The 26736-nt window shown below is 35.5% G+C and overlaps 1 long non-coding RNA gene across 1 annotated transcript in view; it reads right to left on the bottom strand.

Moving 5' to 3' along the window:
- Window positions 1–1803: 1803 nt before the first annotated feature.
- The window catches only part of LOC128115838 (uncharacterized), a 35195-nt gene continuing 10262 nt past the window's right edge, over window positions 1804–26736 (bottom strand). The window contains exons 2-3 of the long non-coding RNA XR_008220297.1: window positions 23529–23660; window positions 1804–3414 (exon numbers count right to left, since the gene is read on the bottom strand). This is a non-coding gene — a long non-coding RNA (uncharacterized LOC128115838). The remainder of the gene's footprint in view (window positions 3415–23528; window positions 23661–26736) is intronic.

Genomic DNA, 26736 nt, shown 5'->3' with positions numbered 1-26736 from the left:
GCTGAAGGCCCATCAATGCTAGGATAGATAATGAACACGTGTTACATACAAAGTGTACTATTATTCAGTCATAAAAAGGAAATCCTGTCTAATGCTACAACATGAATAAACCTGGAGGTCATTATGCTAAATAAAATAGCCCAGTTACAGAAAAACAAATATTGCATGATTCTATTTACATAAGATACCTAAATAGCCAAACTCAGTGAAGCAGAAAGTAGAATGGTAGTTTCCAGGGACAGTCAGACAAGGGAAACGGTAAGTTGTTGTTCAACAACACTGTAGTGTGTGTTTCAAATTTTAAGAGGGTACATCTTAAACATTTTCACATGTGTTTGCACGTGTGCATATGCAAATGACCATGCATGTATGTGCACATGTGAGTGACGGTGCAAAATTGCCTAAGTCTCTGGGCAAAGTGCAAAGATGTCTAACATCTTTCCAAATCACTCTTCACTTAAGTTATTGAGGAGAGTCTCTCACTGGAACTCAGAGATCAATAATCCTGGCTAGTCTAACTAGCCAGGTTGCCCCAGGAATCCCTGTCTCTATTGTCAAACTGCTCAGATTACAGGCAGTCATCATGCATGCTCAAGTTTTTCTGTGTATTCCAGTAATCTAAATTCCAGTCTTTGTTCTTGCAAAGCAGGAATTTTTTTCCACTGAACCATTTTCTCAGCCCTTCTGAATCTCATTTTAAAACATATTTTAAATATTTGTTAAATTTTGAGAATGTTCTATGATACATTTGATCATATTTTGTCCCCTCCCCAAAATCCTCTCAGGTCCTCCCTCATCTCCATACCCAACCAACTTCATGTTCTTTTTCTTAACAACAATATCAAAAAATAAAAAAACTTTAACAACAATTTTTTAAAAAAATGTTCGTTAACACTTTGGCACATATTTCTATTTTGTTATTTATTACAACATCACAGTGTAATTTCACTGATTATGTTCAGTGCTGAAGGCTAAATATAATACACTCTGAAAACAACACATACAAAGGATGTTTTTAAGATTGCTATATATTCACTGCATCGAGGTAATATTATTTCAGAGGATAAACATTTAAGTGGCACTGAGGTACATACAATAAAGTTTTAAAAGCTAGTTCAATGTTTGTGAATTATAAATCAGGACACTTATTTCAGGGGGAAAATAGACTTTGCTACACTACTGTATATAATACAATATCCACCTGTTATCCATAATTTAATCTCCATAGTTTTGATTGTGTTAAACTGTGGCCCCAAAGTATTACATGAAAAATTGAAGAAATAAGTAATGTTTTACATAGTATGCCATTCTTAATAGCAAAATGAAATCTTATGCTATACCACTCTGGCCCACCTGAGACAAGAATCATTTCTTTATGCAAGATATCCATATTGTGTAGGTCACCCAACTCTGAGCTTAGTTGATATCTCAGTCATATCATAGGCCAGCACAGTAGCATAGCACGTATGATCAAATAACTGTAGTTCATAATTAAAATGTTCAAACTGGGCAGTTTTACTTAGCACACTACATAATAAGCTGTACATATATAAGCATTCTTGCAAATTCATATAAATATACTAGAAGAATATACTTTTATAGAGAGGAGGGGTAATTGAGTAGCATGGATGAATGGGAATTTCCCTTTCCACTCTATTTTTGAGCTGCTCTAATTTAATAAGAAAGAATATATTCAGGCATCTAAAAAAACTTTTTTCTACAATTTTGGAGAACACAGTTCTTCTTTTTAACTTAATCTTTCCAGATTATTTCTCTACCTGGTAAGTCCATATTCAAACCTCTATCTAATGACCATGGAAATTACTTGTCTTCATCATAGTTTGCTTCTTTTTCAAAAAAGGATGATTAAGTAAAGGAAAGCTCTCAAATGAACAGAAAGACTTAAGCACTTCAGGAATTGCCTTGACTGTATTCTCATTTTATTTTTGTCTTTGAAAGACCAAGGGTTTTTTGTTTGTTTGTTTTTTATTTTTTTGTTTTATGGCTAGCAAGGTAAATAGGAACAGGTATAAAGTGTACTAAGAAGTTTAGTCTCAATCTTTTGTCTCAGAACTTAATAGACATATTGCCCATTTCTCATTCCTTTCTTTGAACATATGTTAACTATAACTTGGGAGTTGCATAAACTTTCAGTTAGCTTTTTATTCAACCAAACCATTATTATATTAATATTTGTGTCTTTTTGTTGTGGAATATTACTTTAACTATGTAAAGATGTGTTACATTTGTTTATGCTGCATTTGTTTAATTATGTAAAGATGTGTTGCTATTTTACTTTGCCTGCCTAAGGCACCTGATTGGTCTAATAAAAAGCTGAATGGCCAATAGCTAGGCTGTAGAGGGATAGGTAGGGCTGGTGAGTAGAGAGAAAAAATAGGAGGAGAGAGGATAGAATGAGGTTGAAAGAGGGAAGATGCCTGGGGCCAGTCAGCCAGGCAGCCTCCAGCCAGCCAGACACGGAGGAAGCAGAAAAGTAAGACATACAGAATGAAAGGTACAAAGCCCAGAGGCAAAATACAGATGAAGAGAAACATTTTAATTTAAGTTTAAATGGCTAGCCAGAAACAAGCCTAAACTAAGGCTGAGAATTCATAATTAATAATAAGTCCCCATGTCTTTATTTGGGAGCTGGTGGCAGCACAGAAAAAGCCTGCTACATCTTCTGGATCTTAGTACCATAAAATAAACTCATTTCATATTTGAGGTGACATCCCATGTATATACAAGTTTAAATGACACGAGGGAAATGCATGAATTATTTTAAACAATATGAATCTCAATAGCATAGCCTTGTAACTAAAAAGATCAGCTTGGGGAAAGATATAATTAGTCCACTGAATGAAAGACAATTATTCCTTACTTGTTTCCATTACAAAAACACTAATTGGATTCAACTTTCCAAATTGTCCTCAATTTTGATACTATTTAATTTCAACTTCTTTAAGACAATATGTAACTCTAAGATAAAAGTTGATCATTCTAATACAAATTAGCCTATCCTTAACCCAAATGTTACAAGTAAGAAAAAAAACAGGCAATCTGAATTCATTGAGTTCATTTGAAGAGTATATCTCTTTTCATAATTTTTCAGTCATATGTATTAATTATACATACTCATGGGGTATAATATATTTTGACTAACATATACATTATCTAATGATCACCTCATATGTCAACATTTCTTTATGGTGAAATAATTAAAAACATCCTTTGTGGTTATATTAATATATATAATACATTGTCAACTATAGTAACCCTATTGTGAGATACAATACCAGAACTTGTCACTTTATACTTTTTGCCAACTTTCCGTATCCATTCTGAATCCTTCCCTTCCAAGGCTCTGGTAGCCACTGTTCCACTCCGTATGTCTATAAGGACAACAAGATATGTCTGTACAGAAAAAGCACACACATTTGCACTCCTGTCAAATACACCCACTTCAGAATTCCTTGAAAATATAATGTTTGCTTATACACTAATACAAATGGTTACAAATATATTCCTGAAAACATACCAGCAGTGAAATTTTGTGGGGATTTAGAATACACCAAAGTAATACAGTCTTAGGGAAATTTATAATTATAATAGACTTTAAAATCCATTTGCCTTACAATACATCATGAAGGATATATTATGTGGTATCCCATAAAATATTTGACAAAGTAATCCATTCTTCCCTTGAAACAATTCTAATTATTCAAATTAATTCTGCCCAGATAAGTGTTTTCTCCATGTTATTATCCATCCCTAAATTTCAGTTCTGCCTTATAAAACACCCATCCCTAAAGTGAAGGAACTGCATTGTATGGCCTGCACAAAACTATAAATTTAAAACAAGATACACACGACAAAATTAATTAATTAATTGAAAAAATAAGCTTTAATCTTTAACTACTGGCTAAACTTTAAGACTGTAAAAGCAAAGAATAGACTCCAGTGAAGGAAAAATCATTCGCTGGCCTGCATTTATAGCCTATTATAACAACACAGACTCCCAGAAATGAAAGGCTTACTAGTCATAGGCATCCAAAAAAAATCTCTCACTAAAGTAAAGGAGTCATTTTTATAAAGAAAATTCAAATAAGCTTGAGGTAAACGGTGCCATAAGTAAAATGGAAAATGATAAATAGAACTTTACACAAAATTTGTGTGGGGAAGAAATCAGTGAACCTAAAGATATACTAATGAAAATTACCACTTATGAGGAACAAACAGATTCAAAAGTAAAACAAAATGAACAAAACCCCTAAGAGACCTTAAGGATTGCTCTTAAACATTTTAATAAAAGCAGAACATAGGTTCCTGGAAAGGAGGAATTTAAAAAATGAGCAGAAAGTGCTACTGAAGAACTATTAACTGAAACATTTCTCAACTGAATGAAATAAATTGGTTTCCTCATATGAAAAGCCCAGTGAGATCCTAATAGAGATCACCAAACTACCAAAAGATAAAAAGACCAACCTTTGAAGTAGCAAGAGAAGACTGACTTGCTATATACAATGAATTCTCAGTAAAGGAAAAAAAAGAGTGCACTGATGATCAGAAATCATGCAAGCCTTAAGACTGGTACATGATAGATTGGGCGGGGTGGGCTGGAATGGGAGAATTAAACAGAAGAGGGAGGGAAGAGAATGGTAAGGGAGGCGATACAGGGAGAGACAGCTAAAACTAAGTGTCCTTTGAGGGGCCATGTAGAAACCTACTACAGTAGAAGTTCTTAAAAATATCTTAATGGAGTCACCTAATAATGACAGAGACAATGCCCTCACTAGACTTCTGTCACCACCTAATGAAACTTCCAATACCAAGAATGGGTTATGCCCACTTGAACTGTTTGCAAAAGGAGCACTATGGAAACCCCCAAACAACTCAGGATATTACCAAGGCTATTGATTGCTCTCCCCAAAATCATGGCAAGGCCCTATTGCCAAAGGCAATACATCCATAACTCATTGAACATGGAGAAGTCAAGCTGGTGACTACCTAGAGCCTTCACCCTTCCTGACTAGTGTTCATGGTACTGGAAGATATTCTGCACAGTACCAGAACAGAAAGGTAAACATCAACCCAGCTACAAACCTTTCAATCTACAATGATGACCTGCCTACATGATGGACTGGTGTAATAGTGGCACAAAAGTTGGGAGAGTCACCATTATCTGGCTAGATTAAGGGCCACTTCCTGAGATAGAGCCCATGCCTGACACTGCTCAGGTGGCCAGGAACCAGAGACTAGATAGACCATGGGCATAGAGGAAAACCAAATACAACTGTTATGCTGAAGGAATATAGCAATAAAATGACTCCTAACAACATTCTGCCATAATTATAGATCAGTGTCTTGCTCAACTATCATCAGACACTTACTCATGCAGGACATGGGAACAAATACAAAGACCCATAAGTGGACAAAGTGAAAAGAGTGAGACCTTTGAGCACACAGCCCTAATTTGGATGACTCCATTGAATCCCTCCCCAAGGACTTATGGAAGTTTGTGGAACAGGAGATGGAAAGATTGTAAGAGCCAGCGGGAATGGAGGACACCAAAGAAACAAGGCCTTCTAGACACAACAGGACTGACACACACATGAACTCACAGAGACTAAGGCAGCATGCACAGGGCACAGGTATAAGTCAAATAGGGTCCCAGGACTGAGAGACAAAGTGGAAACAAGCCCCAATCCCTATGCCAAAAGTTATCTCCAATTGGTAACCACTTGAAAAAAAATTAGTTTTTTTCCAATGGAGACTCACTGGGTAATCAAACCACACTTAAGGGCAGTTCCTATGTCCAGAAGTAGATGCCCAGCACAAAACAAAGGGAAGGGTTTTGTGTCATATTGCTTGGGCTTTGGGTTTTTATGCTGTTGTTATTTTGTTTTGTTTGTTTCTGTTTTTTAACTTTACAGGTCTTTTGCTTATATATTATGGTTTCCAATCTTCTGTTTTGATTGGATTTCTGTGTTTGAGTGCATCTGTATGTTGTGCTTCTTGTGCTTTTTCTTTAGCACTCTTTTGTGTTTGTTTTGTCCAATTATGGGTTGTTTTTCTTTTTTGTGTGTGTGTGTGTGTGTGTGTACGTGCATGTGTGTGCTGCTGATTTGTTTTCTAATGAGAGGAAGAAGTGGTATGGATTGGGATGCTTACGGAGGTAGGGGATCTAAGAGGACTTGGGGGAAGGGAACCATCATTGGAATATATCATGAAAAAAATATATTTTAAATAAAAATTAAAATTACATATAAAAGACTATAGAATAATGCATAAAGCAATACTTTGTTGTGTCAATATGGATGAAATACACAAAATGCTACTTGTATGATAACAAAATCACAAAGAAAAGAGAAGAAAAGAAAAGGAAGATACACAGAATTATTTTTTGTTTTGTTTCATTTTTTTCATGTTACTGTTTTGTTTTGTCTTGAAACAGTATTTTACTTAGTTCAGATTGGCCTTGAATTTTCTATGTAACTGAGAAGTACCTTGAACTTTTTTGATCCTCCTGCTTCCATTTCCAAATTACAGAGAAATTTTGATGCTGTAGAATGAACTCAGAGACGTGGCATGCTTGGCAAGTGCTTTACCATCTAAAGTACATCCCTAGCCATAGAAATAAATATTTGTGTACAAATTAAATAGCATCACTATTAATCTGAACTTGGTTGTAATAAGCCTAGATGTTAATTATAATCCTCAGAGATACTACTAAGGAAATATCTCAAAACCAGAAAAAATACAAAAAGAATTATGTGATAGTCATTTGGGGCTATTGTGTGCCAATAGAAAAATTGGTCCTCCTCAGGTAGTGGTGGTGCATGCCTTTAACCTCAGCACTTGGGAGGCAGAGGCAGGCAGATCTCTGTGAGGTCAAGGCCAGTCTAGGCTATAAATTGAGTTCCAGGAAAAATACCAAAGCTACACAGGGAAACCCTGTCTTGAAAGAAACAAAACAGAAAACACACAAAAAAAAAAAGAAAGAAAAATTGGTCCTCAAATTAGAAAAGAAAATGTGGCCGGGCAGTGGTGGTGCACGCCTTTAATCCCAACACTCGGGAGGCAGAGCCAGGCGGATCTCTGTGAGTTCGAGGCCAGCCTGGGCTACCAAGTGAGTTCCAGGAAAGGCGCAAAGCTACACAGAGAAACCCTGTCTCGAAAAACCAAAAAAAAAAAAAAAAAAAAAGAAAAAGAAAAAAAAAAAGAAAATGTGTATGTCAACTACACAGGATACATATCCATAGGATACTCTTTTGCAACAGAAAGGTACATATTCTTTTTGTTTTAGGAAAAGTCTGTCCTAAAGATCATTCTGTTTATGTTTGACAGTAATGTGGACATCTTCATTTAAAAAATGTAAATAATTTCTGGAGATCTCATACATGTGACTAGAGTATATTATGTTATATATACTTGACATTTTCTTTTTTTATATGTAACAAAAGAGTTTAAGATAAATTTTAAAAGAAACAATTTTTAATAATAAAAATAAAATGTTCTTACTAAAGAGGCATAAGCAGAAGAATTGTGTCTGGGAACATCCTGAATTAAACAGCAATATCTTCCTCAAAACTGATAAAATATATAGGCCCTGTAGCCAGATGTTTCTTGGTCCCACCCTGCCCCACAATCTGCACAAATCTCTCCCACCTCTGGTCCCAAAGCTGCTTATAAAATAATCACTCAGAGGTTTATAATTAATTACAAACTGTATGGCCTATGGCTTCAGCTTCTTGCTAGCTAGCTCTTTCATCTTCAATTAACCCATTCCTATTAATCTATGTGTTGCCACGTGGCTGTAGCACTACTGGTCTGCTGGCATCTTGTTGCTCCTTTGGGGGCAGCTGGCTTCTGTCTTGACTCCGCCCTTCTTCTCTCTGTATCTCTGCTTGGATTTCCTACCAGGCTGTAAGCTTTCTTGCTATAGGCCAAAACAGCTTTATTTATTATCCAATGGGAGCCACATATTCACAGCATACAGAAAGACATCCCACCACATAAGTCCTGTGTCACTAACCTTAAAATCTTTACAGAATGAAGCATCCACTTTGTAAAACTACAAGTCCTAGTGCATACTAAACCCAAAGGTCACATAAGGGGGGAAATAAAATAAGGAGTGGGTATTAGTTAAAGAGAAAGAAAAATGAGGTTTGTTTTAATTCATAAGTAACTTTCAGCTAGACAAAATAGTAGAAAAAAAATAAGCAATGTTATCCATGGTTGACCTGACTGAATCTCAAAAAGGTAGAAGACACAAATTACAAAGATAATGAGTAAACCTGGGATACTACTGCATATCCTATGCACTTAAATAATGCAAGGGAGTATTATGAGCAATCATACATAAATCAATTGGAGAACCTACCTGTATGAAACAGATGAATATCTACCAAAAAAATGAAGCTACTAACACTGACTCTAGGAACTTACACATACAAGTAAGATTATATGAACTGAGCAGGTTGTATTTATGTATTAGGAATATATATATATATATATATATATATATATATATATATATATATATATATACATATACATATATAGCAGCAATTAAGAAAGAGAACATGAACTTGAAAGAGAGCAAGAGGGTGGTATATGGGAGGATTCGAAAGGAAGAGGAAGGGAATAAATAATATAATTATATTATCTCAAAAAACAAAAACTTTTTTAAAAATGAATAGAACTTATTACTATTATTTTGCTAAATTGACACAATATCAAAACAGCCTTCTAAATCTGTATTGCTACTCCTTTAGACTTGTGATATTCTCAGACCTTATTAGGGAAGTTTGTTTTTAGTCAATGGTAGTTATTGCCAAAATGTAACTAGAAGTTTTTTCTGTGTCCTGCCTGGCCCATGGTCAGGACAAATCTCTCACCCGCCAGTCCTGCAACCACTCAGACCCAGGTAAACACACAGAGGCTTATATTATTTATGATCTGTATGGCCATTAGCTCAAGCTTATTACTGACTAGCTCTTATACTTAAATTAATTCATAATTCTTATAGCCACATGGCTTGGTACCTTTTCTCAGTTCTGCCTTCACATCTTGCTTCCTCTATGTCTGGCTGGTGACTCCTGACTCAGCCTTCCTCTTTCCAGAATTCTCCTTGTCTCCTTACCCCACCTATACTTCCTGCCTGGCTACAGACCAAGCCACATTTTATTTATCAACCAATCAGAGCAACACAGTCACAGCATACAGAGCGACATCACCCATCACCTAAACTCACCATAGTCAAAGCACAGAAAATAAGTGTCAAATGCTCAGTCCCAAGTGGGACATCTGTTTCACACCCTTCTAACCAGTGCTCAGAAATCATTGCAGAAGAGGGAGTAGAAATACTTTAAAGAGGTAGAGGTCAGGTACTGACCTGGAAATTTCACCACTACTGACTACCTTTCATAGTGATGCAAGGTACTATGTACACTACCAGAGGAGAAAACTGAACATCAGGCTTACCTAGCTGTGAACTCTGTGAACTACAAGTAACTAGGGCTTAATATTTCTTTCTATAGTCTCTTGTATATGCTCATTCCTCTCTTAAGCCTGAAATATTGCTTCCTGTGCTTTCTTTAGCTTAGATTTGTTGGGTATAAAAAATTAGGCTTTTTTATAATATGGAAATTCTTTTTTTCTCTGTCACCTATGGCAGATAGTTTTGCTGGGTATATTTGTCTAGGTTAGTCATTGTAGTATTTTAGAATTTAAAATGTATTGTTCCAGGATCAAAATTTCCACTGAGAAATCAGCTGTTTTTGTAATGGGGTTTTCTTTTTTGTGTGTGTTTCTATTTTACTTTTTCATTAAGAACCAAATCCATGTGCATCTATGAATTAGAAAGTATTAAGGATTTGTTCATGACTCCAACTTTGTTTTTTTTTCACATGCTTTGACTTTTTTTTAAATTTTTTTGTTCAACCACAGATCTTCCTCTCATCCCACTCTCCCCTCCCCTGCCTAACCCTCCCTGTCCCATCTCTTATCTCCTCTTCCAAAAGGGTAAGTTCTCCCATGGGAAGACAGCCAAGCTTGGTACATTCAGTTGAGGCAGGACCAAGCCCCTCTCTGCTGCTTCAAGAGTGTGCAAAGTGTCTGATCTTAGGTAATGGGGTTTTCTTTATATGTGACTTGTTTATTGTTTTATTTTTTTCAGGTTGTTGCTGTTATTGTTGCAACTTTCAGTAAATTTTCTTTTTTCTGTATACATAGTATTTTAACTATGCTACACCATTGGTATTTCCTTTTCTGGTGGTCTTGTTGATTTTGCTGTTCTGTGTGCTTCTTATATTTTTATGGGTATGTCTTTCTTGAGTTTGGTAAAATTTTCTTCTATTATCTTGGCAAATAGTCAACTGTCTAGGCCATTGACTTGGGACTCTTCATCTCTGGCCATAATTTGGAAGTCTTTTCTTTACATGGTGTCTCAAATTTCTTGTATTTTTTCAATGTCTCATATTCTTTGCTTATTTAATCTAGGTCCTCTATTTTACTTCCAGTCCAGATATTCTATCTTCTGCTTGATTCATTCTACTTGTAAGGCTTTACTTTGAGTTTTCTAGTTGAGTTACTAGGTTTTTCAATTCTGTCTTCATTTCAATGTTTCTCTTTCTTGAATTCCATTTCAAATCCTGGATTGTCTTTGTCATTTTCAGCAGTCTTATGTTTGTGTTTTCTTGGGAATCACTCAGGCATTTATTTTCCTTAGGCATTTTCTCTTTAATTTCCTTGAGCTGTTTCTTTAAATTCCTTGAATTGTTTGATAAAGTTTATGATTATTCTTTGAAGTTCTGTGTGGTAGATTTTGGGTGGGAGATACTGCTTGATCTTTCATATTGTTTGGATTTTTGTGATGAGATCAGGGCATGTGGATTATTTCATTGTTTCTATATCTGATATGGACAGAGCAGTTTGAGGCAGGAGAGGATGTGCTGAACACATTGGTCCTAGAGGTTAGATATGGATTAGATGGAATGAAGTCATGCAGACACAGGAAACTGGGCTGATATTTAGTATGTGAGTCCTGGTGAAAGTCTTGACTTTGTGGGTAGATCTGGGGTTTGGGGAGTGTATATGGAGGGGATATTTAGGCATACTTACTCAACTATAACCTGGATAAGGATGTGCAGGATCTGAGATAAGATGTAGCATGGGAGTGGCCTGTGGGTGACAAGCAGGCAGTATGGGTCATGGAATAAACCTAGAGGTTGGTTGTGGAGCAGGAAGGATGCTCAGACTAGTTTCAGGTACTGGATATGGTGCCTGTGCTAGATCTGGGGGGTTGGGGAGGGGTTTTGTTTGAGGGGGTATCAGAAAGACTCATCCAGTTAGACCCTGGAGAAGGATATCAAAGTTCTGGTTGAATGGAGAAGTTGGCTGTTATCATACTTAATGGCATGAGAATTAAAATATTCCCCCTAGTAGGGCAAATAAAAATATGTCTGGTTTGCCTTGGTTACTCACTATTGTACTAGAGATCCTAATTGCTAGCATAATTAGGCAAGAAAAGTAAAGAAATTCCAAGTATCCAAATTAGCAAGGAAGTAAAATAACTATTTGTAGATAGCATAATCCTATACAAGGGAATCTATAAATATTAAAACCAACAATAAATGAGTTGTACAAAAGCTGTAATAATTTGGTTTGATATATTAGAAATAAATAAATAAATAAATCTTAAAATGAAAACAATATTTTTCACTTGAAATAGCATTCAAAAGCACAAAATATTTAGGAAAATTATCAAGAGTATAAGATTTACATACTCCTAACTACAAAAACGTTCCATGCCAGGAACATGACTTTGGAAGTCATTCATATGAGATACATAAAGTAATGACAATGATTAATTTATTAAGGAAACCCATGTAGAGCCATTCATGTAGCTACTCACAAAATTCTAGAAAAAAGGATGGTTTTTGCTTTTGTTTTAAAAAAAATGACACAAAATTGGGTAACTAGTAGAGCGATGGTAGGTCTAGCATGAGTTGGGGGTGAATGTAATCAAAACACATTATATGGAACTCAAATCTCTCAAAGAACTAAATTTTTAAAAAAGGAAGTAAAGAGAAAACAGATGAAGCAAGTAAGTAAAAGTTTAAAGAAGATAAGGGTGTTTCAGATAGTCAACAATGCAAGATTGCTTAACTCTTCAGATACAGCCATCTGGCCTCAACAGAGCCCCCGCCCCCAGAAGGCACAGGCTCCACCCCCACCAATCGGAGTTAGAGGTGGGTGACTCTTCTCCAGGCTGGACTGCTCCCCCACCCCCGCCACTCATTCTCCAGGCCCTAGGCTCTGGGGCACATCCCATGCCCTTCCTCCATCCATCCAAGCCCAACAGCCTGTCAGCAGGTAAGATTCCTGCAGCCAGGCCACTCCACCACCCGTACCACCCAGCAAACCCTGTAACCTACAAGGCTCACCCTGCTTCCCAAACACAGGGAAACCATCATCCTCAGCCTGGTCAATCATCCCCCATGGCATCACATGCCCCCAGAGGCACAGGATCCACCTGCACCAATTGGAAGAAGAGGTGAGTGACCAGTCTCCCGGATGGAGACTTATTGGAAAGGAAGAATTCAAAAGTTTGCTATTTGCAGATGATATGATTGTATACATAAGTGACCCCAAAAATTCTACTATGAAACTCCTAGAGCTGATAACACTTTAAGTAATGTGTCTGGATACAAATAACATAAAATATCTTGGGGTAACTCTAACAAACAAGTTGAAGACCTGTATGACAAGAACTTGAAGTCTTTGATGAAAGAAATTGAAGAAGATATCAGAAAATGGAAAGGTCTCCCATGCTCTTGGATAAGTAGGATCAACATAGTAAAAGTGGAAATCTTACCAAAAGTAATGTACAGATTCAATGCAATCCCCATCAAAATCCCAACATAATTCTTCAAGACCTGGAAAGAACAATACTCAACTTCATATGGAAAAGCAAACAAACAAACAAAAAACCCAGGATAGCCAAAAGAATCCTGTATAATAAAGGAACTTCCAGAGGCATCACCATCCCTGACTTCATGTTCTACTGTAGAGCTATAGTTTTTTTTTTAAAAAAAGCCTGGTATTGGCATAAAAACAGACATGTCAATCAATAGAATCGATTTGAAGACCCTGACATTAATCCATACCCCTATGAATACCTGATTTTAGACAAAGAAGTCAAAACTGTACAATGAAAAAGAAAAAGCATCTTCAACAAATGGTGCTGGCATAACTAGATGTTGACATGTAGAAGAATGCAAATAGATCCATATTTATCACCCTGCACAAAACTCAAGTCCAAGTGGATCAAAGACCTCAACATAAATAGTTACACTAAACCTGACAGAAGAGAAAGTGGGAAATAGCCTTGAACACATTGGTACAGGAGACAACTTTCTAAATATAACACTAATAGCATAGACACTGATTAATAGCAACAATTAATAAATGGGACCTCCTGAAACTGAGAAGTTTCTGTGAGACAAAGAACATGGTCATTGAGAGAAAACAGCAGCCTACAGAATGGGAAAAGATCTTCACCAACCCCACATCTGACAGAGGACTGATCTCCAAAATATATAAAGAATTCAAGAAACTAGATATCAAAATAGCAAATAATCAAATTACAAAATGGAGTGCCGATCTAAACAGAGAATTATGAACAAAAGAATTTCATATGGCCAAAAGACATTTAAGGAATTGGTCAACATCCTTAGCCATCAGGGAAATTCAAATCAAAATGGCTCTGAGATACCATCTTACATCTGACAGAATGGCTATGATCAAAAGCACTGATGACAGCTTATGTTGGAGAGGATGTGGAGTAAGGGGAACACTCCTCCACTGCTGGTGCAAGTGCAAACTTGTACAACCACTTTGGAAATCAGTATAGTGGTTTCTCAGAAGATTGGGAATCAATCTTCCTCAAGACCCAGTTATAACACTCTTGGGCATATACCCAAAATATGCTCAGTTATACCACAAGGACACTTGCTCAGCTATGTTCATATCAGCATTATTTATAATAGCCAGAACCTGGAAACAACCCAGATGCTCCTCAACCAAAGACTGGATAAAGAAAATGTGGCACATTTACACAATGGAGTACTACTCAGCAGTAAAAAAAAAATTACATTGTGAAATTTGCAGGCAAATGGATGTAACTAAAAAATATCATCCTGAGTGTGGTAACCCAGACCCAGAAAGACAAACAGAGCATGTATTCACTCATAAGTGGATATTAGACACAAAGCAAATGATAACCAGGATACAATCCACAACCTCAGAGAAGCTATGTAACAAGGAGAACCCTAAGAGAGACATGCATGAATCACCATGTGAGAGTGAAATAGATAAGATCTCCTGGTAAACTGAGAGGTGAGGAAGAGGGGAGGGGATAGAGGTTGAGAAGATGAAGGAATGGGATGATTGAGTAGGGGGAGGGACAGAGAGTGAGAGCAATGAAAGAGATATCTTGATAGAGGGAGCCAATATGAGGTCAGGGAGAAACCTGATGCTAGAGAAATTCCCAGGAATCCAAAGGATGACCCTAAGATGCCTAGCAATAGTGGAGAGGGTACCTGAATTGGCCTTCTCCTGTAATCAGATTGGTGACTACCCTAACTGTCATCATAGAACCTTCATCAAGTGACTGATGAAGGCAGATGCAGAGATCCACAGCTAGGCACTGGGTAGAGCTCCTGGAGTCTAGTCAAAGAAAAGAAGGAGGGATTGTTTGAGCAGAGTCATCAATATCATGATGGGGAAACCCATGGAGACAGCTGACCTGAGCTAGTGGGAGTTCATGAACTATGGATTGACAGATGGGGAATCTGCTTAGGACTGGACCAGTCCCTCTGAAAGTGAGTGACAGTTGTGTGGCTTGGTCTACTTGTGGGGTCCCTCAAAGTGGGACCAAGATTTATCCCTGGTGCATGAACAGGCTTTTTAGAGCCAATTCCCTATGGCAAGGTGCTTTGTGCAGCCTTGATGCAGTGAGGAGAGGCTTGGACCTCACTCAATTTGTTGTGTCAGACTTTGTTAACTCCCCATGAGAGGCCTTGCCCCCTCTGAGGAGAGGATAGGGGTGGGGAAGGAAGCGGGGAGGAGTGGGAGGAGGTGAAGGAGGGGGAACTGTAAAATGAAACAAAAAACTAAAATAAAATAAAAAAGATACAGCCATCAGTTAGCTTGGTGTTTTTGTGGGACTCCTAACAGTGGTCTTAGGACTCTTTTCCTCCTATTGGGCTGCCTTAGTCAGCTTGATAGGGGGGCTTTTGCCTTGTCTTATTGTATCTTGTTTTTCCATGTTTGGTTCTTGTCTCTTAGAGGCCTGTTCTTTTCTGAAGGAGAAAGGAGAGGGAGTGGATCTGGGAGAGAGGGGAGGTTGGAGGGGAGCTGGAAGGAGTGGAGGGAGAGGAAACTGTGGTGCAAATATATTGTATGAGAGAAGAATAAGTGAATCCATGTACCTCACAATATATATTTTATTATGGATACTGTATGCTTATATAATAGAAGAGGGAGAATATATACTTTTAGTATATATAATAATGTGAGATTCCAATCACAGTTTTGTCAAGATGCTTCTGTGGCTATTAGAAACTTTAAGTGTGTAGGAGTCCTGCTGAGAGCAACTGAAAATCACCTTATAGGAGGTCCCTAGAGCTTGATTTAATAAGAAAGAAAGGGGGACTATTTCATTATGTTATATACAAAATAATTTTCACCAATAAAAGATTTGAGAATGTTACCCTTTCAACTAGTTCTGTTTTACAAAAAAAAGTGTTTTTTAAATAAAAAATATAAATCCAACCATATGTTCCTAAGGCAAAGGTTAAGTAAAAAAGTACATTTTATCACCTTTTCACATTTTATCTTGTTAACTTGTATTAGAAACAACAGTAACTATAAGTATAATGTAGGAGTGAGAACAAGATATTACAAAATTAATGCTATTCTTAAGGAGGAAACTCAGAAACAATAACAGGAAATAAATGAAATAAACCATTTATGTACATGACATTGAAATGTTTCTTAAAATTAATTCAAATTACTGTAGCAAATTCTCTTCTAATCACCATCTTCAAAGTCCTTTGGCATCCCCTACTTTAGGAAACTAATAATGAAAGAAGAACAAGGAAGGAATATAACATCATCTGACAGTTCTCAAGCATCTATTGGAAGGATGCCCTTGTTTAGTAAACACATTAATGATTCTGAATAGATAAAATGCTACTTGTTTCAGTATAGAACACATCTATGCATTGCTCTACATAGCATGGTGTCATAAGAAAAATGTTGTTTGTTCTGTTTTTCAAAGGAGAGGTACGTGTTAGCATAAAACAAGGGAACCTGATAAAATCATGGAGATAGAAAAGAGTATGGAAATAGATAAAAATATGAGGACATACTAGAAGTGAGGGAAATGACAAGGCAGGCTGACAGAGGGGTAGATATGAGCAAAGTACAATGATACACATGTATTAAACTGTCATAGACCCACTATCCTGTATGTGTACTAAAACTGATTTTTTTTAAAGCAGAGAGAAAAAAATACATGAGATGAAATACTACCATTGGCAGATATCACAGACTCTTAAAAAGAATATACAAATTTAGTTATTAGGATAACTACAATGTAAACTCTCTAGTCATTGAAATAAATGTAGTTTAAGCTCCATGACACATACAAAGAGCAGTGTATACACATGCAGATAAATAATGCTGTTAGTGTCCCTAGTATTCCTTTCAGGATCAACCAAGATCATTTTCCCTGCTCTGGCACCTTCCAGTCTACTTAGGTAGGCCATGACTTTTCAGGCCAGGGTGCCTGAAGTATGCACAATCAATCTTATTCTTATAAGAACTAAGAGTAGAGAAAGGGTGGGGGGGGGAGCAGGGGAGGACAGAGAGAAGAGGGAAAAGCGAGAGAAGAGGAATGAGAGAGGAGGAGAGAGAGAGGGGAAATAGGGAGATAAAGAGGAGAAAAGGTGGAAAGTAGAGAAAGAGAAATGGGGTAGAAAAAGCTAACAAGTTAGGAGAGCATCAAATAAAAAGACTTGAATTAATATCTTGTTCAGCCAAGCACTGAGGACCGAGGGCATCCTTAAACGGTAAGATTTGAACAAGATGGAAAGTTTAGTTGAGAGAGGAAACTAGAGATAGAAGTGACCTAGTTAGAACATACACCTTGAAATTAACAGAAATTTTGGAAAGGATATCTTTCTTCCTAGAGAATGGAATTCCATCTGCCTATCAAAGCACAAGTTTGCTACAAGTACTACCAACACAATGGCTGTTAAAGGCATCCAAAGAATATCCAAATTCAGTTATGGAATTTATCTTGGATTACCCATAAAATAATTAATTTAATATATCTGAAGCTGTAGCCTTGATATTCTGAACCAAAGAAACACCAAAGATGCATAAATATGCATACATATGTGAATATATACATGTAGAAATATACATGTAAATTTTCACTAATAATATCATGTGTTTAATCTGATGTGTAAAATACTCTGTCATTATAATTTTATCATTTCAAAGATAGCTCTAAGTCTCATAAACTATATATACATATATATCCTATAATGGGCTATAGCAATACAAAGTCATTGCACTTTTAATCTAACCATTCAATAACTATTTATCATATGTTATCATTGTTCCAGACAATGCTAAGTCAATGAGACACAAATTATCTTAAGTGGTCTATAAATTCAAGGAATGATTTTTAAGGGTGGATTCAGAAGCAAAATAATTCCTCTTATCATTCATTTTAAGCTCACTATCATTATATAGTATATATTTTACCTTTAATTAGTCTCAAATACATACAAATCTACTATCAAAACAGTTTGAAAGTAAGGCCACTTCTAACATTCCAACCAAGTATCTTGACAATTGCTTATCTAATAAAAGTGATAAAATAAAGTATAGCAAAAGCTTAAACAACTAGAAATTCTTTTTTGCTTTTAATTTATTTTATTATATTTTCTATTCATTTTACATAATTCTCTAAAAGTTAGATCATTTTCCTGATGTTCAATTCTGGAGGATATTGTGTCTCATGGAAGAAGATACAATGTGGGAAACGTTTCTCAACTAATAAACACAAATTATATTTATTGGAAATAATAGAGGGGAAATTATCTCGATGTTATTAGTTTTTATATTAGGATGGAAGTCTTCATAATGCTGAAAATTTAATAGTAACAGCAACCTAATGGAGCTTTAGTTACAATGACCAAAATCTGTGGCAGACACAAATCTGTATTTTGTAATTTTATAGTTGCTAAATGACTATGCAATCAAGGCCATTGTTGATTCTTCTTCTTGTAAGCAATAGAATATTCTCTTCTAATGGGTAATAAAGAGGACAATTTTTACAGAAGATTAAAGTCAATCTAAAATAAAAAGGAGGAGGAGGCACTAATCAGCCAGATTTTCAATCAAGTTATTTGTAGTTTAGAACTTAACATTTCTAAGGACTTCTTTTTTCTGACCCTCAAAGCTTTAGTAAACATTAGAGGAACTTTAAATTGAATGAAAAAATTAACACAGTACTTATTACATTCAATAAAGCCTAAAGCCTGCCCTCAATTCAAATCAAGAATCTAAAAATCCTTGTAACAAAAGTTCAAATAGTATAGAACATCGTGTAAGTGTTATATTGTATAATATAGGTTATAAATACTCTATTTCAAAAGCAGAGATCAAAGGAGTTGGAGGTACTCAGGAAAGCTTTAAGGAAAAAAAAGGCTAAAATCTAAGTGACAGACAGAAGGTTGACTCAAGATTCCAAGTTCAACTGAAATTTAAAAAACAAAAATAAAATAAAGTGCCTGAAGTTAGACTCATTTTACTGCCAGAAAAAAAAAGAAATGGGTCTCTCTCTCTCTCTCTCTCTCTCTCTCTCTCTCTCTCTCTCTCTCTCTCTCTCTCTCTCTCTCTCTCTCTCTCTCTCTTCCCCTCTCTCTCTCTCCCTTGCTCTCTCTCTCTTTCTCTGTGTGTGTGTATGTGTGTGCGTGCATGCATGCATGCACACAAGGAGTGCATGCACGTGTGCTTGTTTGCATGTGCATTTGCATGTAGAGGCCAGAGGTCAATAATGAGTCTGTTACATTGTTGTTCAGCTCAGTTTTGAGACAGTGTCTCTTATTGTACCTAGAGTTTACCAATTTAGCTGAACTGATTGGCCAGGGAGCTCTAGGGATTTGCCTGTCTCTGTCCCTCTATGGTAACTAATATATTCTTCCATACCCATGGGTGCCAGTGATAAGTTTACTGATCCCCAGCACAATGTTAGCATACATGTCTGGCTAGTACATGTTTGAGAGTGGGGGCTAACCCTAGTACCCCAAAAGAATGGGAAATTTTCATTATGATTTGGATTGAGGAAATATTCATGGTTGATTATAGCATATACATCTCTTTTTCTCTGTATGTTAGTTCTGTTTCTGATAAAAATACCTGGAGAAAAGCAGCATAAGAAGATAGGGTATATTTAGGTTTATAGTTTCATTGGCGAAACAGATCATCATGTTGGGGAAGGCATGGTAGTAAGAGCATGAAGCCAATCTTTGACATTGCACCAGTAGTCAGGAAGCAGAGAATAAACAGGAAGTGAAGCCAGGCTATAAAGCCTCAAAACCTGCCATCAGTGACATACTCCTTCCACAAGACTATACCTCCTAATGGTTGCATAACCTTTCCAGTCATTGCCACCAACTGGTGACCAAGCATACAAACACCTGAGCCTATGGTAGACATTTCACATCCAAACTCCAATATCATATTTCTGTTCTTAAAACCTCTGGTGTCCTGAAATGTCCTTAAGATTTTCTTCCAATCATTTTATGCAGTCATTTGCACTGCATTGATACATTATTTTTTGAGACAGGGTCTCACTGTGTTCCATAGGTAGCCTAGAACTCACTATGTAGACCAGGCTGGAGTTGAACTCACAGATATCTGTCTGTCTTCTAAGTACTGAGACTAAAGGTGTGATCCACCATACCTGGCTTATACTATGGTAATATTTGGGTCAATCACAGAGTGTAGAGACAACATTGGTCTTGTAAGATTATAATGGAGGTGAAAATTCCTATCTTACAGTGTTTTGGTCATAGCTTGCCTGTTTTTTGATACCTAAATATTTGCCATTGTGTCACAGTTGTGTATATTATCCCATGAAGCAACATTCAGCCTAGGAAAATCGTGTACCTAAGTTATGTGGTATAAAGCAGGATAGCTGCCACCTGTGGCTGTTGTAGTCATACTATGGCAAATTATTAACAGCACATTCCTCAGAAGGCAGCCTTATCATTAGATGATAAATGACTCTGTATAGCTTGGTTCTTATTTTATAGAAATTAGAAGAGCCTCAAGCAATTATTTAGATTAATACCATAACTACAATCAGTCAAATGCAAGAACAAATGATCATTTGGTACCTAGCCACAAGATAAATATGCAATATAACCCCCACAGCTAAAGTTTAAGGGCATATCACAGAAGAGGGAGTAGAAAGGTAAGAGCCAGAGGACCAAGGTGGGACATCTGCTGTTATATGGCATCTTCTATATATGCTAAGAGAGCTGAACCCAGGAAATCACAATACGGTTATCTAAATAAGACCTAAAATAATGGCAATATCAGTTGGTATGACAGCATAAATTAAGGAATTCTTAAAAGGCTTCACCCTAAGAAGAAGAACTGTAGATAATTAATGGTTGCTGGGAAAGGGAGAAACAATCTCCAGAGATGAGACCATTGATATGTTAACCCCTTACGGGTTATCCAATCTTAAGAAGTCAGCCATTAACACATATGAGCAACACTAAATGATCTCAGCAGGACATTAATTTGAGAATTAGTAAAGAGAAGGGAGGAACTGGAGAGAGAAAATGGAGGTGTGTTTTAAATATAGCAATGCAAGTGTGAAATTTTCAAAAAATGAAAAAAAATAATGAGAACATTAATGAAATATTTATTGTGCTCCTATTATATACTTAGAATCATGTCAGGTAGAGAATATAAACACACAATCTGTATTATTAAAAGTTTTATAAATTTGTAAGAGGAAAGAAAGGAATAGTAATGTATGGTTCCCAGTGAAGACAATGAACCATTGTACAAATAATTCTTGAAGTATATTAAAACTTTCCCACTTCTAGGTGCATTCTCTTCTAACAACTGTCTACCTGAGGTCACACCTGAAGTCCACAGGCTCTTTGTTCAGTCCCCAGTCACAATTCCTTTCTGTAACTTCACCAAACAAAAGCATATCTCTCAGTCATCAGCAATTTTATTATAATAAAATTATTGTCGCAGGATGGGAAAATCTGTGATGTATCAAAGAAAGAAATAATTTGAACCTACATTAATGAAGTAGATAAAAATGAGTGAGTTGCCGGGCGGTGGTGGCGCACGCCTTTAATCCCAGCACTCGGGAGGCAGAGCCAGGCGGATCTCTGTGAGTTCGAGGCCAGCCTGGGCTACCAAGTGAGTCCCAGGAAAGGCGCAAAGCTACACAGAGAAACCCTGTCTCGAAAAACCAAAAAAAAAAAAAAAGAAAAAAAAATGAGTGAGTAATAGCTAAGCAATGTCTTTATACAACTTAAGTGGTTTCTAAGTCCTTGTTCTTAATGAATTTGAAGAAAAACCTAACTGAATTGCCAGCCAACAAATCATTCAAAATGATTTTGGATGATAAATCAGCATGTGATTCTTGGCATATAACTCAAAATATATCCAAAAAGTTAAAAAACATTGAAAGTAAAATTCACTTTATTTTCATCTAATTGTGCATGATGACACATTATACTCTGTCCTTAAATTTTAGAAATGAAAGAAAATTAGGAAAATTATAAAGCTTGTCTCATTCTAAAATATAAATTCATCCACCCACAAGCATTAACACTGTTGAAAAATATGTATCATTTTAAGAGACATACTTCCAATCACATTTAATCTTTTAATTATTTGTCAAAATTGATGTGATTTTGTTGTTTGGATAGTCTACAAACTAGTGATTCATTGCACTGAATTCATTGCATGTAATAAATAATCAGTATATTTTAAGTCCCTTATCACTAAATTAAGTTCAGATATTGTAGGAAACTTAGAATTGGAAAATCAGCTAGCAGAGGGAGAATAATGATTATGTTCATACATATATATATATATGTATATGTATATACATATATATATATATATGAAATAGTCACAAAACAACACACATCATGATGCTACTTCTATAAAGTGTTTATAGGTGTGTGCACTCACAAATACATATAAAATAATCTGGAAAACTAGTCAGTGAAATATCATACTTGCTTAATCATTTTAGTTCTATACATTTATTGCTTTTGTTTAATACAATCTTTTCCCTTCTTATTCAATGAGAATGTATCACTTTTTTCTCATGTATTTCTTTAAACTTGATCTAAATAAGTTAATATACATTATACAATTCCAGAAAAAGAGAAATGAGACACAAACAGTGTCTGTCTCTAGATTATAATACTATGAATTGTTTTATGTCTTCCTTGCCATTCATTTATGGCTTTTTAAAATCAGTATATGATATTTGGTTCATCAAAATATAAATTTTGAAATGTGAAGTCACTTATCTTGAGACTTGTGTAATTATATGAAACCAAATTTGAAGGACACACTTCAATATTATCATGTGGTAATTTGAGGTTTACTTCTGAGAGAGTGGTTTAGGTTAAATTTTTTTCAATTACCCCATATATATGACCATTTTATCACCTAAACCACAGAGATTCCAAGAAAATTCTGGTTGATGGAAGAGCTGAAGGCTCTAATCACAAACATAGACCAAAAAATTCCTTTTTCTTTGAAAATCTCTTTTTCTTTGGTAATTCCTTTTTTTTCCTTTGAGAAAGGTCTGAAGAGCTAGAACAATGTTTTTATATGTGCTTTATTCTTTTATTTAAAATGCAGAAAAGATGGGAGAAAGAGTCTATATGTTGTGCTAAATCTTTGTACTATAAAAGAAAGAAAGAGTAAACAGTAAAAATCTAATAAAGTAGTCTAGGAAACAAATGTGAAGTCAGAGAACAGGAGCTCTAGAAGTATACATACTCCTTCTGTCCAAAACCTGCCTTAGTATATTAACTCCATAATTACATATTCTGAACTTCTATAATCATAGATTTTACTTCACTGTCCATTTCCTTACTTGTCTAAAGGGAATAATAATAGCAACTACCTCTTAGAGTATGACTAAACTCAAGAATCTTTGAAAGAATGCTAGCTAATAATAATATTTTATAAATATTCAGTCGTTTTATAAATATGCTATAGTGAATTGATTACTTGTGTGACTCTGGTCAAATTAAATACATTATAATACATTCAACTTTTCACCAGTAAAATTGTCAAATAAAATATTCTGCTGTGGCCTTATAGGAATTAAAAGAAATAACGTATGGAACAAGGTTACAACAATAATAAAAAAGTGTGACCTGAAGGTATAGAGCACTGGGTTGACTCGATCCTCCTTTCTATCTGACTTTCTTCCTCAGTAGACTGGCCTGGCCTGTATGGGCTACACCACTGCACTCCTCTGGGCTCTGGGTTCAGCCAATGGGGAGCATCTGCAGAAGATGAAAGTAGAAAGCATAGGAAAGTTATTTCCTCTTCTGGCTTCCTCTTAAGAGAAAGGAACTCCTGTGATAGCAGTTAGCTTCTCTTAAACATACTTTTCTTAGGTTCCATGAATTCATTCCCTCTTTTAATCTCTTTAATAGTAAAGGAAATATTGTCAACATCCGATAGGACTTATGCTAACTCCTGTGGTTCCCATGGACACAGTCCAAATCATTATGAATAATAATTTTGTGAATAAACCCCACTCAAATTATTGTATTATAAATGTTCCATTTGTTTTCTGTTGAGATCTTGCCTGACCATGGCTCTTAATAAAGCTTATTGCTTCATAAGAATAATTTTAAAAGATACTTGTGCTAATGAAATTTAAACATTTAGAAGAGTTTAAAATCAGTATTCAGCTTTGTTGGGACAAAAAAAGCAAGAGGCGTTCATAGATGCCAAATCTGAATCAATTTACGGTGGAGAAGTGATGAAACTTAGAAATAACTGTATTCTACAGAGCAGTTGTCCACCAGGCTGCAGGAATCAGTGGTTCATTTGCTAAAATTTGTCTGTAGTAAGGAATCTCTATTGCAGAGGAAATAACTACTAACATCCAGAGCATATTACTACAGGGACATATGAGAATTATGTCCTTGTTAGCAAAAAGAGAAATTTCAATGAGTTGCTTCATTACAAAAAAAAAAAAAAACAGGTAGGGAAGCTTAATTCTACATGCTCTGGTCATCCAAAAGTCTTATTACTGCTCTGTGGAAATGCTTTTGTTATTTTCATCCTTGCTCAAGTAACACTTGAGTACAAAGATAGAGTGGGTTACATAATAACACACCCAGAGATTCTGATACGTTCACTGATACTTTCAAAGTAACAGAAACATCTCATATTTTGTTCTTGATATGGTACCAAGATGCTATGATAGCTTATATCAGATGTCTATTTTCATATGTTACTTAGCTACCAACATCTTTAAATACACAAATAATTAATAAACTCAAATATTCCAATTATCTTATTTATAAAAATAGGTTGAGTGGACAAAACTTGCCAATATCCATCTTGTGAAGCTGGAACACATGCGTCTCAAAAAATATAAACATTTTCCTCTTATGCAATGTGACAAATGGTAGACTTTAATAATTACAATACTGCGTGTGGCCAAGCAGATTTAATGCTGCATACAAAGTCTCAAATCCTCTAAGGCTCCTAACTGAGGTAACCGCAATCAGCAACCAGCTCTTGTGGATAGGGAACAATTTGGTGATTTTACCCTGATTGATGCATTTCCGGGCTATACTAAGAGCCAGGAATTGGTGTAAGTACATGTCTGAATAGGAAAAATTTGACAGAAAAGCGTGCATGCCAGGAAAAAATGAATTAGCACAAAGTGTGCATGGGGAGCATCTGAAAAGCAACATTAAAGGGGAGCAGAAAGCTGAACTCCTTTGACATTTGTGCACATTAAATGAATATTAATTAGGCACACTTTTGGCAAATTGCCTCTTATAACCACTGCCATCTGGAATCATAAATGCAACCCTAAGCCCAAACAAAGACTAATACACTGTATGATTCAAAGCACAGAACCCACAGTTAGTAGCATTCTCTTTAATGTATGGTTTACAAGAAAGAAGTATATTTAAAATCTTTCCTACAGTACAGCTAAGTATATTATTATAGAAAATTAAACTTCTAGATAACTTTTTCCTGCTAAGATAACAAGGTGCCTACAAACTCAATAATCCAACAGGAAAGTATGCATCAATTCAACTTGAAATATAGAATGTAGCAGTATGGAAATGTCACATTTACTTGCTAGTTATTAAACATATTTTTATGGATCCTTTAATGGGAGGACTCTACATGTTTTTATTTCTTGGATTTTGCTATCCAAATGCTTCATTGGTTCGACGGCACTTCTTAACTGTAATTAAACTATATCCCAAATCATACCATACCTGGAAATTGAACTATTCATGCTGTAAATTGAATTTCTCAAAGTGAATCTTTTATAAATAATGCACATTAACATAAAAAACTGTCTAAATGAAATGAGGTTATTTCTATTTCTCAAAGGAAGCTTGATTTGCAACTCTATCAACTCCAATAAGACATTTCAAGTAAGTTGAAGCAAGATGAACTCAAGACCCATGAAAATTAAAATTCATCTCTTTCTTAAAGGGGATATGTATTCTCTATGTGAATTTTACTGAATTTTATTTTAGAATCACACATAGGTATCTTCTCATTCATAAATCAAAGAACTATGGACAAGACAAATCAAAAAAATGAGTATGTGAAACAGTCTCTATTAAATCTGCTTAGATATGAGAAAAATACACTAATATTATTTGTGTACACTGTATTGATGATATTGGACACATTATTAAAAGTTCTAGCTCAATTTAGAAATAGGAATACAAATAATGAGTTATGGACTTAGTAGAGAAAATAAACTAGAAGCAGACCCACAAATTCCATATTCATGAATCACACTCATGCATATACAACAAAATGTGTCTCCAAACTGTTGGAGTTGACCCTTGAAGTACTTATTTAAAATAAATAAGAAAATAAATGAATAATTATATGTGAATAAGAAGAAAATGTAATATGGGGGTTACAGAAACAGAACAAAAGGATCTAATATAGGAACTAAAAGGAAGCAAGAAAAATCTCAATTGTCTTTTAAAAGAAATAACAGGCAGAAGTTTACAAAAAAACCCAAATAATACATAATCAGAAGTTTTGGCAATCCATGGGATTGCCTGATGTTTTTAGCCCCTAATATTAAGGAAATTGAATGATCTAAAAAGAGAACCTTGTAGTACTACTCTCCTTTGACCACAACCCCCCTAATAATCTTTTGGGAGAATAATTGAAGTTTTGATCATCTGGGTCTTAGGATAGGGAAAGGATTCCCATAAGAAACCAAAATACCCATATACGTACCATAGAGTTTGGAATCTGAATTTAAACTATACATATAACTGAGAGCACTATAGCCTGGAATTAAATATGGATTGCATTTTAAATTGTGAAACTGTGTGTGGAATGTATTGT

The sequence above is a fragment of the Peromyscus californicus genome, unplaced genomic scaffold (assembly GCF_007827085.1).
Source record: "Peromyscus californicus insignis strain IS unplaced genomic scaffold, ASM782708v3 Scaffold_10__1_contigs__length_136768540, whole genome shotgun sequence".
NCBI classification, from domain to species: Eukaryota; Metazoa; Chordata; class Mammalia; order Rodentia; family Cricetidae; genus Peromyscus; species Peromyscus californicus.
This window is presented reverse-complemented; position numbering and strand designations above follow the sequence as displayed.